This window comes from Ciconia boyciana, chromosome 10 (assembly GCF_034638445.1).
Source record: "Ciconia boyciana chromosome 10, ASM3463844v1, whole genome shotgun sequence".
Taxonomy (NCBI): Eukaryota; Metazoa; Chordata; class Aves; order Ciconiiformes; family Ciconiidae; genus Ciconia; species Ciconia boyciana.
Genome location: NC_132943.1, coordinates 8,660,765 through 8,673,771, shown reverse-complemented (window position 1 = coordinate 8,673,771; position 13,007 = coordinate 8,660,765). Strand labels below are relative to the sequence as shown.

The 13,007-nt window shown below is 40.0% G+C and overlaps 1 protein-coding gene across 1 annotated transcript in view; it reads right to left on the bottom strand.

Annotated features, from left to right (window-relative positions):
* The window catches only part of NCKAP5 (NCK associated protein 5), a 400,045-nt gene extending 397,041 nt beyond the window's left edge, over positions 1 to 3,004 (bottom strand). The window contains exon 1 of the mRNA XM_072873993.1: positions 2,722 to 3,004. The gene's annotated coding sequence lies outside the window, so the exon portion shown is untranslated. The remainder of the gene's footprint in view (positions 1 to 2,721) is intronic.
* Positions 3,005 to 13,007: the final 10,003 nt, after the last annotated feature.

Here is a 13,007-nt window from a genome sequence, read left to right as displayed (position 1 = left end):
TTTACATTGTACATTTATCCTGTTTTAGTAATAAAACTGCATATTAGATGCTATAAATTCCAAAGGTGTTCTGGCAGCTTTGGCATGGATTTTTCTTAAGCGTAACTCCAATCCTGCCAGGAGCTGAACACATGCAGAACCGCCCAGGAGCTGCAGAGCATCACGCCGCATTTGGCCCTGGCTGCGCTGTGCTAAGCTCCTCACCCAACTGTGCTTCCCTTTGGCACCTTTGTTCTGTGGCTTTTATCCCAACCTCAGTCCCACTTGTCAGATGATGACAGGCTGGAGTCTGCACTTATTCCGTTTCTTTTCAGATGGCGAGAAAGCCCAAAGAATTGACATTCTGTTGGCAATTGTCCCCTTTAATGCCATCCCAGAATGTTATCAGATTATATGCAGTATCCGTGGGCAGATTCCTCAGACCCAGGGAAAATTCAACCAGGGGATCTCTCTGCTGAAAAGTGAGCTCACTCTATATCCTAATTTGCTACATTGGAATATAAGAAAGAAAATGTAAATGTGAGAAGGGAAATGTAAGAGAAGAAAATGAAAAATCAAATGCCCCTGGGCTCTGCAGGTTTTGAGAGTCTGCTCCTGCTCTTAAGGTAATTAGCTGAAGATTTGCTCTAGACTGAAGTGGAAGTGGAATTGTACCCTACCACTTCACATTTACTGGTGCAGGATTTCTGCTCGTTTAAATCTAAGCCTCTAAACACTTATACACAACTCATGCACAAGAACAATAGCAGAGAAGTCCATGAAGTTTTCTTAAAAAGCAGTAAAATTCACATTTGTAAGATTAGGACTTGCACTTAACATTAATTTAAGTGAGAAAGATAAGTGGGACCTGAGCATTTTTTTAATCTCACTTTGTTCTAATTATTTTGAAGATTTTGTAGGCATCTGCCAACATGATACCTGAATACTTTGCAAGTGTAAATACCCTTATCAGTTCACAGCAGTAGATCATCATTATTGGCCACAAGGTGACAAGAGGGAAGGAAAGACTGGTCTACAGCGTGGTAGGGATCAAACCACCTAACCTTAAACCCATTCCTTCTCCCCAGGGAAAGGATCCATCACGATAGTCTGTTCTTCACTCTTGCATTCAGTAGAAGCTTCCAAGCTACAAAAAGGTCTTTTAAAGAACATGTAAACTTTTTGTTTATGCTATTTCTGAAGGAGGATGAACACCTAAAGAATAAAACTCTATGCTCTTATTTAAGCGCCTATTTAAAACCCCAAAAGACATTGCCATTTACATGGCATCAATGCAGAGCTAAATTTAGGGCTTTCCCCCCCGCCCCCCCAGGAGAATATGCTTCAGTTCCACAGACAGAACAACACCTCCTAAATTGCACAATATCTTGACATGCCAAGCCACATTACAGCATCAAAAGAAGAGACAGACAGGTTTTGATCTGCTGCAGAAACAGGGTCACTTGAGAGGGGCGTCTGCAGTGGTAGCCACCCAAACCTTAATAGGAAGCCCCAAAAATCTCTTGCTGTGTAGGACTAAGAGGCCCTGCAAACAAAGTCAGTAGCAAGAAAAGCAAAACAAAATCGATAGTGCCAATAATTCAGGAGGAATCCTCCAATTCTTATTTGATTGGTTTGTCCTGACTTACTTTCATATACTTGCCAATCAGTTTTCTGATTTCATTCTTCAGAAACGTTCTTTGTCTCCACAAAGACAGATCATTAAATAGAGGTAAACAGTAATAAAAGAGTTCCTCATACACAGTACTGTGATCAGGTTACTCCCTGGAAAAGCCTCTACAACTGCAGTAATTTAGAATGGGCTTCTGGTGAAGGATTGAAATGAGAAGCAGGAGACCTGGAGCTTGTTACCAGCTTTTGAAGTGGGTAAACTAAGTTTTAATAAATCACATCTATGGACCAGTTTCCCCCTTTGTAAAATGGGAATAATTCCATGACAATCACAGCTAGTTGTCCTGAAAATTAGTTAATCAGTGGTCAGAAACAGTTCTGTCCCACAAACAGCAGGCAGTATAGAAAGTTTTTTTCACAGCAGTTACCAGTCTACTAGTGTTTCTGCTCTTATGTTTCAGGATTTGTTGTATTTCTAACATAAACACTCAAAACAAAACAAAAATTACTGTTTCTCACATAATTGACAACTCATTTTATCCAAAAGGTGTCAGATTTCAAAGCACTGTATGATTATTTCTTTTAAACTTATATACCTCCAGAACTTCAACAGGGGCTAAAAGTAAAAACAGTCAAGTTTTGCTTTAAATCAATGCCTGCATAAGGAGCAAAACAATTTTTAAAGAAAACTGTACTAAAAACTATAAGGAAATTCTATTAAAAATTCAAATTAATTTTGAGTATTCAAATAAATACCATGAAAAGATAGAAGAACAATCTTAAGATAGACTAGTTTTTGTTCAGTTAATGACAGTACTCATGAGATTTTAAGAATCTTAGGGTTTCATCACTTAAATTAAGAGAGCGCCACTTCAGTGTAATCTCATGCAAACAAAAGCCAGAATCAAGTTTTCATTTGTCCTTTACTCTGTTGCTGCACCACACTCGGATGCATGGCTGTAATTACTCCTAACAGCTACATACTTGCCACTCTTTTAATTAAAGCAAAACTACAAATAGCAATGCTGACACACTCCTAGAAAAAATAAGCTTTACAGAGATGATAAAAACACCAAAAGTCTTACTTGCAGCAGTTCAGTCAAAACATACCAGCCCTGGAGAACTCAGAACCGTAAGAAGTCTTTGCAGTCCAGAAATTCTCTTGAGTTTATCCAGTGTTTATTTACCAAGCTTTAAAAGTCTGTGGTTAGAAGAACAGAGTTAGCTTTCTACACCATCCACAGCACTACTGAAGTCCTCCAGTAACAGCAGACATGAAGTTTGCTGATAGTTGGGTTTGCTGCTGCTGTGTAGTTGCTCGGTACTTGTAAATACAAGCTCTGTGGACAAAGTCCCAAATGACATCACAGGCAGCTGCTTATTGTTGAGTCTTTATTAACCGACTGTCAAAAAAGAAAAGCGAAGAGGAAAGAAAAGCACAAGCTATCTTCCCTGCAGCACAATTTGCATCTTAGCAGGAGTTGCAGTGCTACACATATAAATACTTCTGTTTACCCAACTGATGTTTTCTTAGAATGAATAAACAGTGTTTGCAGGGAAAGCAGAAAAGTAAGAACAACTTAAACAGCTTCAACACAGAAAGAGCGCAGGGAGAAAAAGACAAAGTAAGAATTCCAGCGGTGTCTTTTTCAGAATTTACCCCTGCATTCTCCTATTTCTTTTCTTTATTTAAAAGAATGTAACTTAGAGGTGCAAATCTGCATGGATTTTAAAGCACAGAGCAGAGGACTTTAGTAGGTTGAAATGAAAGTTTCAACTCATTCCTAATCTTAAAAGTTACAAAATTACAAACTATGATCTTTGCAAGATTTAAGACAGCTCAACTTCAGTTACAATGTGTTTTGAAGAAAACTCTCTCACTTTCCAAAAATGAAAATACAAGAAAGCAAGAAACAGCATCAAACATAGTTATTCACTAGGTGCTAAGGGCATAAATACTGACCTTTCCTTCTCACAGGTGGAGGTCCAAGACTAAGCAGCACTTTGGAGCTGAAATACACACTCAGTTCCCAGCAAGGCATGGGGTACTCACTCAAGAACTAGTTCAGCTGCTAATCTGAATATATCCTCTGTCATTGAGAGTTCCTGCTGAAAGAGAAGGGCTGGGACTTCTATGCCTTGATTTCTCAGAAGTCAGCCCTTTCAAGTCAAAACTTCAAACGCTGGAAGGGCACCACCAAGACTTGTGACAGACTGAGCTCTGTTATCTGTGCACACTTCCACACAAAGAGCTTCAATATTGGGAAACACCTGGCCACTTGCATCCAAACACTCTAGACTACACATTCCACAAACAACAGAACAACTGAAACTTGAGCTCAGTGATTAGCTGAAGCCAAGTTTTTACTGCATTTTTAATTGCTACACATAAGAGCATCAACCCAAATTCTGCCTGTATTTACAGAGAGCAAATCAATCTTCGGTCAGATCCTCAGCTGATGTAAATCAAGCTAGATGCAATGACACACCTGAACAATAGCAGTCAGCACCAGTTGAAGATCTTGCTTTTGCCTGCAAGAGTGCTATTAAAAAAATGTGTGTGACCTTAATGACAGAGTGCCTGATTTTCTTGGTGCTTGCCCCAAGTGGCGGCAATACCCTGCTGACATAGTGCCACTCAGCTTGCTGGAACTGCTCACATAGGCAGTTGCTACCTCTGCTGTTTGCTGCCTCTAAAACACAAGTTTGTGTTTTTGAAGGAGATCTGTTATAAATCCCCCTACATTTATTCCTGTGGCTAATCAGCCTGTAGCACACAAGAAACATCATACTGTGTAACTATGAGTTATGTTTACCACCCTGACTCAAACATACGGGGTTGCGTTCCTCTTCCATTGCAGTCAGCATGGTTTTATATCTTGCTCATTAAGAGCTTGCTAGTTTGATCCAGGAAGTCTTCAAAATACTTTGAAGATGAAGTGGGCTATGGGAGTAATAAGTACTAACATATAATATTCAATAACATGAATTTCAAAACATACAGCTTTAGTCCCAGCTTTGCAAGTGCCGTAGAGCAGCTGCTCTATTTAAGCAAACGTGAACAAGGCTGCGTGCTCGCATGTACAGCTCCATAAGGCTTCAGCTCATTCCAGCAGGAACAAGCCCGTCCATAAGATCAGCAGAAGAGTTAGATTTTGTTTAAACCTGATGCTGATTTACAGTGTTCTTTCTCAGGCCAAGGATAAGATTCATTTTTTCACCTGCCATTAGAAGGATTTATAAAATTGCAAAACACAGGTTACACTCCAGCTCTCTTGATAACAAAACTGGCTTGTCCCGTGACACTAATGCAGACACACACATGTAGAAGAAAGGAAGAGTGTATAGATTCATAAAATAAGGAAACCACTGATTTAATCGAAAAAGCCAAATGTTTGATGAAATAAAAAAGGACAAGCCTTAAGGAAAACCACAGCCTGTTCCTAGGAAGAATTTAAATTATTTAGCAAAATTTAGCACTTACTAAACTTTCTAGAGAATGTTAATGCATTTCCAGGCTAAGCACACCTAGGTGAGCAGGATCAGGACAGCAGACACACTGCTCACAACTCTCTGGTCAGGCAGCACTGCAGAGGCAGTGACTTCAATTGTCTGAAAGCAATTTTTTGGAGACTTCCGTCTAAGTAAGCTCTATCTCAATCCTTTTCAGAACTGGTGGATCTTGTAAAAATAAATGTGCAAAGAAACAAGTATTGAGATTTGTGGGTTTAACCAGCAAGTTGTTCTTCCCAAGAGGAGAATTCCCATGCGGGTGGACAAACAGATTCTGCATTCTTCAAATTACAGCCCTTATTAAGGGAGTGGCCATTAGCTTACCCTGTCAGTGCATTTATCCATCTAATTTCTATTCTAAGTCATCATAAGATATAGCTACTGGCTGTGCAGATACAGCTTATTTTTGGCAGGAATGCTGTGGCTTTTGTTAGAACAAAATTCATGACAGAATTCAGTCCTTGACTAGCTACAGGTTGAGTGAAAAGATAAAGAAGTTGAAGTCATGAGCTGCAGTAGTTGCTCCTGGACTGATGTGCAGTAGGCTGAACTGAGTCATGCATCTGAGGAAATAATTCAGCTTCATACTGCCCTATTTTTAATGGGCAGACAGGTAAGATGAGACATAATGAACCAATCTAAGTACACATGGATATTAGGAAAGCTTGTCAATTAACCTATCACAGTATAGCCAGGATCTGTTAAACAACCCATGTCTCATACTAACACAAAATCCATACTATCTTCAAGTTCACTGTCCACATTTGATTTTTTCTTTATTATTAAAATAGAAAGTACTTCCTCACTGAAGAAGCCAAAACAAAGCTCTGATCTTCTCACAAAATGCCATAAGTGGATCGGATCAAGTCACTTAAACTGCCCAACCTTTTCCCTGAAGCACTGCAGAAGTCCCTGCAGTGACACATGCCCGATGTGCATGTTTGCTTCATACCAGCAGAAGAGCAGAAAATGGCTCGGACCCAGGTGCCTCCGGGTCCACTCTCTCATTACAGACCCATAAAGCTGTGGCATGAGGTGATCAGCCTCACAGCCCAGCAAGTTAAAAGGGAGGTGGTAAGAGCTACGAGTATTTCCCCTGAGGGATGTTTAACTGTGCCGTGCCGCGAGTCCTGTTTGGTTCAGTAACAGCTTCAGATGGGGAGCCTGCAGGCCACGTAAAGCCTTGTTTTACCCTCTGATACTACTCCTGGGGCAAGGACGGACAAGCTGACAGACTGAAGAGCAGTTTAGTCCAGAAGGACTAAATTGCAGGACATTAAAATCTCAACAGATTGTAATATAATACAATACAATATAATAATATAATATAATATAATATAATCCTAAACTGTTACATTTTTATCCCACAATAAGTACTCAGATCACTGGAGGGCAAATTTAAAAAACAGTAAAAGAAATCACAGGCTGCAGAATTTGCCCTCCTTGGAGTTGCACATGGTTGGAAGTCTTGAGCTTGTTCCTAAAATATCACAGAAACTTCTCCCAGATGGCACAAAGGTACTGAAGAGCAAAACGCTCTTTGAAAATTACTATTATTCTCACTTTTACCAACACAGCTAAGTATATGTCACAAAACAAATACCTACAAGCATGTGGGATCATCACAAGTTAGCACAGTAAACACTTTTCTAAGCCTGGGGTAGCTGGCAGAGAGGATAAACAACTGAACCAAGTAAAAATATGTGGAGAGAATAAAAGGAAGCGTGTGGGGGTGGTGTATGAATCTCCTCAGACGCTCACTGTCAAAAAAGGGCCTTCAGTTGAAGCGGTTTGATCAGGGTGGTAAGCTTTTGATCACGAAGATAGTTTGGTTTGTAACCTTACTAGGTGATTTTTCAAAGCTTTTTACCTCCCCTGCATGTCAAGAATAGGGAAAAGGTCTTTAGCAAAGGCTGGAACAAACAATAGCTCTCTCCTCTGTCACGTTTATGAATTTAAGCTTCAGAGAAAGCAGCAAATAACATATACCAACAATAACTGCCTTCTGATCGGTGATGCCACTACATACAGGGTCATGGGATATTATCAATCTGGTGTATCCTTTTCACTTGTGCTTGACGCCTGGCAGTGCCATGCTCCCCCCTCCAAGAGCTCCCAGACAGCTTTCTGTAATGACCTGTGCACTCCCTGGTACTTGTCCCTCCAGCAGCTAAAAAGATGATAGTCTACCTCCTGGAAGAGGGCATTTATATAGAAACATTTACTCTAACTCACATCCTACACTATGGGAAATCTTGTCCTTAAGTGTCAGGATGAAGCCTTGACACCCTATTCTGACACATAAGAAAAAGAATGGCTAAAATGAAATGTTTTATCTAACCTTTTCAGATGAGCTCAGAACGAAAATGAGCATATACAATTTTTCCAGCCATAGCAATGATTTGCAATCAATTTCTAAATCTTTTTCAGTTCCATAATTTTTGCTTCAGTAGAATTCTATGAAAGCATTCATTGGAGAAAATTGATGGGATGTCTTTAAAGGACATTGGCTTTCACTATAAATTGCCTCATTGTAAAATACGATGTTAAGCAAATCATACAAAGTCTGTTTTGAGTGTTGCCACTTGAAACTGGAAGAGGTAGGCAGAAGCTGGATTTTTGACTTACAAGAGAACTCAGAAATGTTTTAAATGCGATTACTAAATATAAGTACATAGGACTGGCTCTCATTAATTCCATGGGTTAAGCTATTATTCCTTCTTTGCCTTTCCTGTTGTTTCTGGAATCAAGCAATTGATTCAGCCACCAGTGACCTTATCCAGAGTTAATTGAAATCAATGGCATTAGTGGATTCTGGAGCGGGCCCAAAACCAATGTGCGTTCAAGGGCTTTTGTATATCCTTAATCACACGGGTAAGCCTCCGCAAATTTAGATTCCAATGGATCCAATCATTAAATCAGTTATGCAGTGTTTAACTTCACATATGGACAGTAGTCCCCCACTGGGTATTGAAAGTGGTCTCTATTAAGAGGAGAAGGTTGTTTCCATAATCTTTTCCTGATGAAAACGTGTATTTCTGCAGCTGTCAGTGTTCCAGCAAGGTTGGCACCTAATGGGAAGGCTGACTAATTTGTGCTCTCCTCCTGCCTTTTCGGACATGTCGCTGTGTGTCAGAAAGCAGAGGTATCAGCTTGTGAAACACACATTCCTCTGATGCAAGCATCTGGCTTCTTGGCAGCCAAGTCGTGACAGGTTCTGCAGCAGCTGTGATGGCTCCATGCTCTTTCAGATGGTTAGTCTTGTTTTTTAGCCTAGCTGTTTGTTTTCTGCTGCACTCCTGGATGAAAGCCCATTTGCCCTTTTAATCAATGAACTGGCCATTGGATTGGAGTAATCAGTTACATTTTTGTACATGTCAGAGCAGAGATTCTTGCCCAGCGACTGCCAGCTATACAACCCTGCACTCTCGACTCAATGCTTATCCTCATCCTGCTCCGTCCTGACACCTTTACACACCAAAGGAAGGGTCATCTTCCCAAAGTGAGAGCAAGCACTAGAATAGCTTTCTTCTATGACTGAGGGAAACTCAGTCATAGAATTTCATAGCTCCTGCTTTGTTACAGGAGATGGTAATCATCAGATCAAACAGAGCAAATAAGGAATACAATTTATTTACTTCAGATGGCTTTATAAACTGTCCTCCCATGTGCACGCACCAGATGGAGATAAGAATCTGGCTGGAAGCTTTAGCCTTACTCTGTGCAGCACAGAGGTAACAGCACATCAGCTTATTAAGAGAAAAAATTCTTCATAGAAGATTACATAAATTGGAATTAAATTTTCTTTAAATTGCCTTTAAACATATTATGCAAATCCAAAATATAATAAGCAGTTCCAAGCAGTTCCCTTGAACAAAGAAGCACACGGCACTCCTAACACCATATGTGATAACACAATATTAAAAAGGAATTCTCACAGGGATACCACAAAGATCAAAAGCTGCCCTCTACCTCTCAGCCATCTGTAAGCCCATCTCCACCTTTTCACTCCAAATGACAATCTGTGTCTCTCTGTGATAGACTGCCTTCCTCCTTTTTCCCCGTGTATTGCTGCTTGTGGAGGAAAAATAAGTAATGACCTGACTCGGGCCGGCTATGCTCTCCCTTGCCAGGCTTTTACTCTATGTTCTCCTTGTGCTTGCCATATGAAGCTCTTTTTGTGGGGTTAAAGTACTGTTATTTCTACCTTCACCAGAATCGGGAAATGGCAGAAACAGGCCAATTCCTGCTCCTGCCACAGAGAGATCTTGAGGAGAGAAGAAACCTTCCCTGCTGTCTACCTTCATGTGCTTCATTCATCCCTCGATGAGGACCTAGTAACAATCTGATCAGTCCTATCATCCACTCTATTTGCCAAAGCACACACACACACAGTTAATCAGTACCCACAAGTAGCTCTGGTCACTAGCCAAAACAACGCCTGTGAAAATAATACATCAGTGTCACCATGGGTCCCAACCACACCGTGTCACGCGTAGCCAAACAGAGTGACCAAAATTGGCACTCAGCACCATCCTTTCCCAAAGGCTGTAAGAAAACAACAATCCTAAAATTGTTTGAGATATATGTTTAGTATGTTTAAATGTTTAGTATCATTTAAAGTTCTCTTTGGGTCTTTCGATTCCATCTTCAAAGCAGGACAGGGCGGAACCACTACCAGCATATGACTTATTAAAGAAGAGTTGCAACAACATGCCTCATTTTAATACCTTTTAATTTCATATTGTGACATACAATATAAGTTGATAAAAGCATTCTGTTTTACTGACTGACTGTTATCAACAACAGTCTATCTATCTGAAATGCCTTGCCAGTATTCTGGTCTCATAACACCCCTAAGATCCACAGAAAGTTGATCCATGTCACAGGTAAAATGTTCAGGGACAAGCTGCTTGCCGAAAGCCCAAGTGGAGCCACCAACAAATTAAAGTCTAGGAATTACTGCTCCCAACCCTGTCAACAGAGTCCTGGACAATACCGTGAAGTCTTACCCAAAAGTACCTCAATGCAAGTCCTCAGGCCTCTCTCTGCTGTCCTCTTGAAAAATCCTGGGTTGTTGTAGAAAGCAGTAATAAACTGTACACACATTAGGATTTCAACAATATGCTATGATTACTTTAAATCTGTGAAATATAACAACTCATAACAGCTAGCTAGACACTTTCCAGGGAAGGAGACCAAAGTGTGTCTTTGCAAAAAGGATGATGAAACAGCCTGAAATTATTTTTGTGAGGAGAAAGGTTTCCTAGTTTTCCTGCAAGAAAAAAACCCTCCATTCTGTTTGTCTGGATAGAAACGGGCAGGTATATCAAACAAAAGCTTTTCTGGTTTATCACACTGCCTTCTCTACTACAGTACTGAAGATTTTATTGCATGCTATAAAGAGAGGAAAAACTCATCTTGTAATCATATAAACACAGTGAACAACACAGAATAAGTATCAATTACTTTTGCAAGTTTCAGTGATAGCCTCAACCCCTGAGGATAATTTCAAATGGTATGATAAAGACTTCAGTTAGATTAAAAGCATCAAAAGCAAACTGGCATTCAAAAACAAACAATTCCGTCTCTGCTATGTAAGTTACAATAAATTTTCTGAACTGGCAGATTTCCCTCCTAGCTGTTCAGCTGTTCCTTCCCCACAGGTAAAACAAGTCAATCTGTTTGAGAAGACAATTTGCCACCCAGCTTACTTAATGCCACACATTAAAATAAAATGACTGAATAATTTTGATGTCAAAGAGCTGTTTTAATGGGAATCCATGGTTAAAAGAAACAACCGCAATAGAGAAATGCAATCAGATGCTGCTGACTTCCATGTGAATTAGCTCTAAATAAAATAACTGTCCAACCCTTGGTCTCATATTTTACAGGGAACTTTTCTCAAATCCTTCAACAGGTCCCTGCATATATGTTATTCACTGTTTACTTTAATTCCACGATACAATTTTTGATCGGTGATGTTAGTATAAACACAAACGTGACTAACAGACAACACTAGATCTGCGATAAATTTTTATTCATCTGGAATTAAACACGATAAAGTCCTGTGGCATGCTAGCACGTCAATGTAGCTGCATTTTCCATTCCCTTTGTGCCAACATACTTGACTATGGGAAGTGCACAGAAGTGCAGAAGACTGGTGCTAGGCAATACTCACACAGTGCGGTGCAATGACTTGCAGAGTTGTTTGAAGTAGCTTTGAATAAGCTGCTTTGGTTCTGGGAAGCAACTTGGCCACAGTTAGCTCCCCAGCGTGGAGCAGAATGCAGGAAATACCCTCAGCAGAGCCCTATGCGAGCGTGGTTACAGTCCTACCCCAGCCCAGCGAGCAGGTTCAGAGCCAACTAAGTTATCTCTGTGTGGCACTGCCGTATGACCACCAGAAGTGCCAAAAATGTCCATTTTGCTTTCAGAAAGAGAAAGCAGGAAAATGCTTTATCTTCACAGTGTAACTCACAACCTGAAAAGGCTTTCCTAGTCATGGTGTGAACTCATTTGATTCATCCTAAAACACCATTCTTAGCTGAAAGAATAAAAGCAGCTCTGAGGTTGAGCACCAACTTTGAAATGGTCTGTGATAACATGAAGCAAGACTCACCCTTGGTTTTTGATCGAATGAAGGGCTAGGGCTCAGGCCAGTTAACTGTCTTATTATACCTGCTAAAGATCAAGAAATTAAGTGCATTCTGACCAGCACTGCTAGTGCCTGCTCTGTGTTCCTGTGATTTCAAATACAATCTTAGCAATTCAGATGAGCAACTACAACCTGCTTTCAAAGGTTGAGTGCCATACACTTTGCTTTCATACACTTATGGACATATGTATTAATGAAAGGGATTAGCTATCACCAGCCAGAACCACTTGCTTAGTATATTTGGTACATCCTGAAAATACGAACCTTTTAAAGTTTTAATCCAGATATTCTTGCTCTACTTTATGTTCTAGGTTGCTTTGCTGAACTACTTGGATCAAGTCTTGCATGTTGACCAAGAGGTCAGCCATCGCAGACACCTGGAACAGCTTCTCTAATGTCTCACCTGCCCTGTTGCTGCTTCCTTACCCCTCCAACATTACAGATACAGCAGTTCCCAGCATGTAGAAGTGTATCTTACTCTGTATGAGTTGGCATTATCAGTTAGTATTGTTTACATGATGCCACAGGTAAATGGACAATGTCTAAGAATTTTAAATAAGGCCCAATACATTCTGTACATCATCCACAATATCAACAATTTATCTTCAGAGCTTTTCCAAACATCCCAGAAGCTTGGACATGAATAATTTCTCCAGTGCTCTAACTTTGGCACATGTCTTTAAACAGATGGAAATTATTGTTATGCAGCCTTAGGACATATCAAGATCTCTTTTTGTTTCTGTATGAGGCCCAACTAATACCTAGGACTTTCTGCCACTCAAAGGATTTCAAAATATCAGGATTTCAGCCAGAACTGTAATGCTGATGTGTGCTTTCATGATATAATCTAACTATAATTATCTAAACCAATATCAACATAAGTAATGACAGTCGTTCTTATTCTACAGGAAACAGGTATTTTGCTATATTAAAAAAAAATCTACTATAAAAGACTTTTCTCTCTCCCGTTGCAGGATCAGCATTACACCTTAGTGTGGTTTCAAATTAGAGTAATTTTATTGAGCTAGACAGTCTTTGGCTAGTCTCCATGAAAGTTTTGCTGCAAAATAAGATGGGACAGTGCACTCTGTGCAATCTTACCACGCAGAGGGCATTAGAAATATCTGCACAGAGAATCAATGCGGAATAGCTATTTTGTAGTGATTTACTGCTAATTTTGCAGTAACTTCTCCATATAGACAAGGCCCTAAAACTAGGTTTCTGA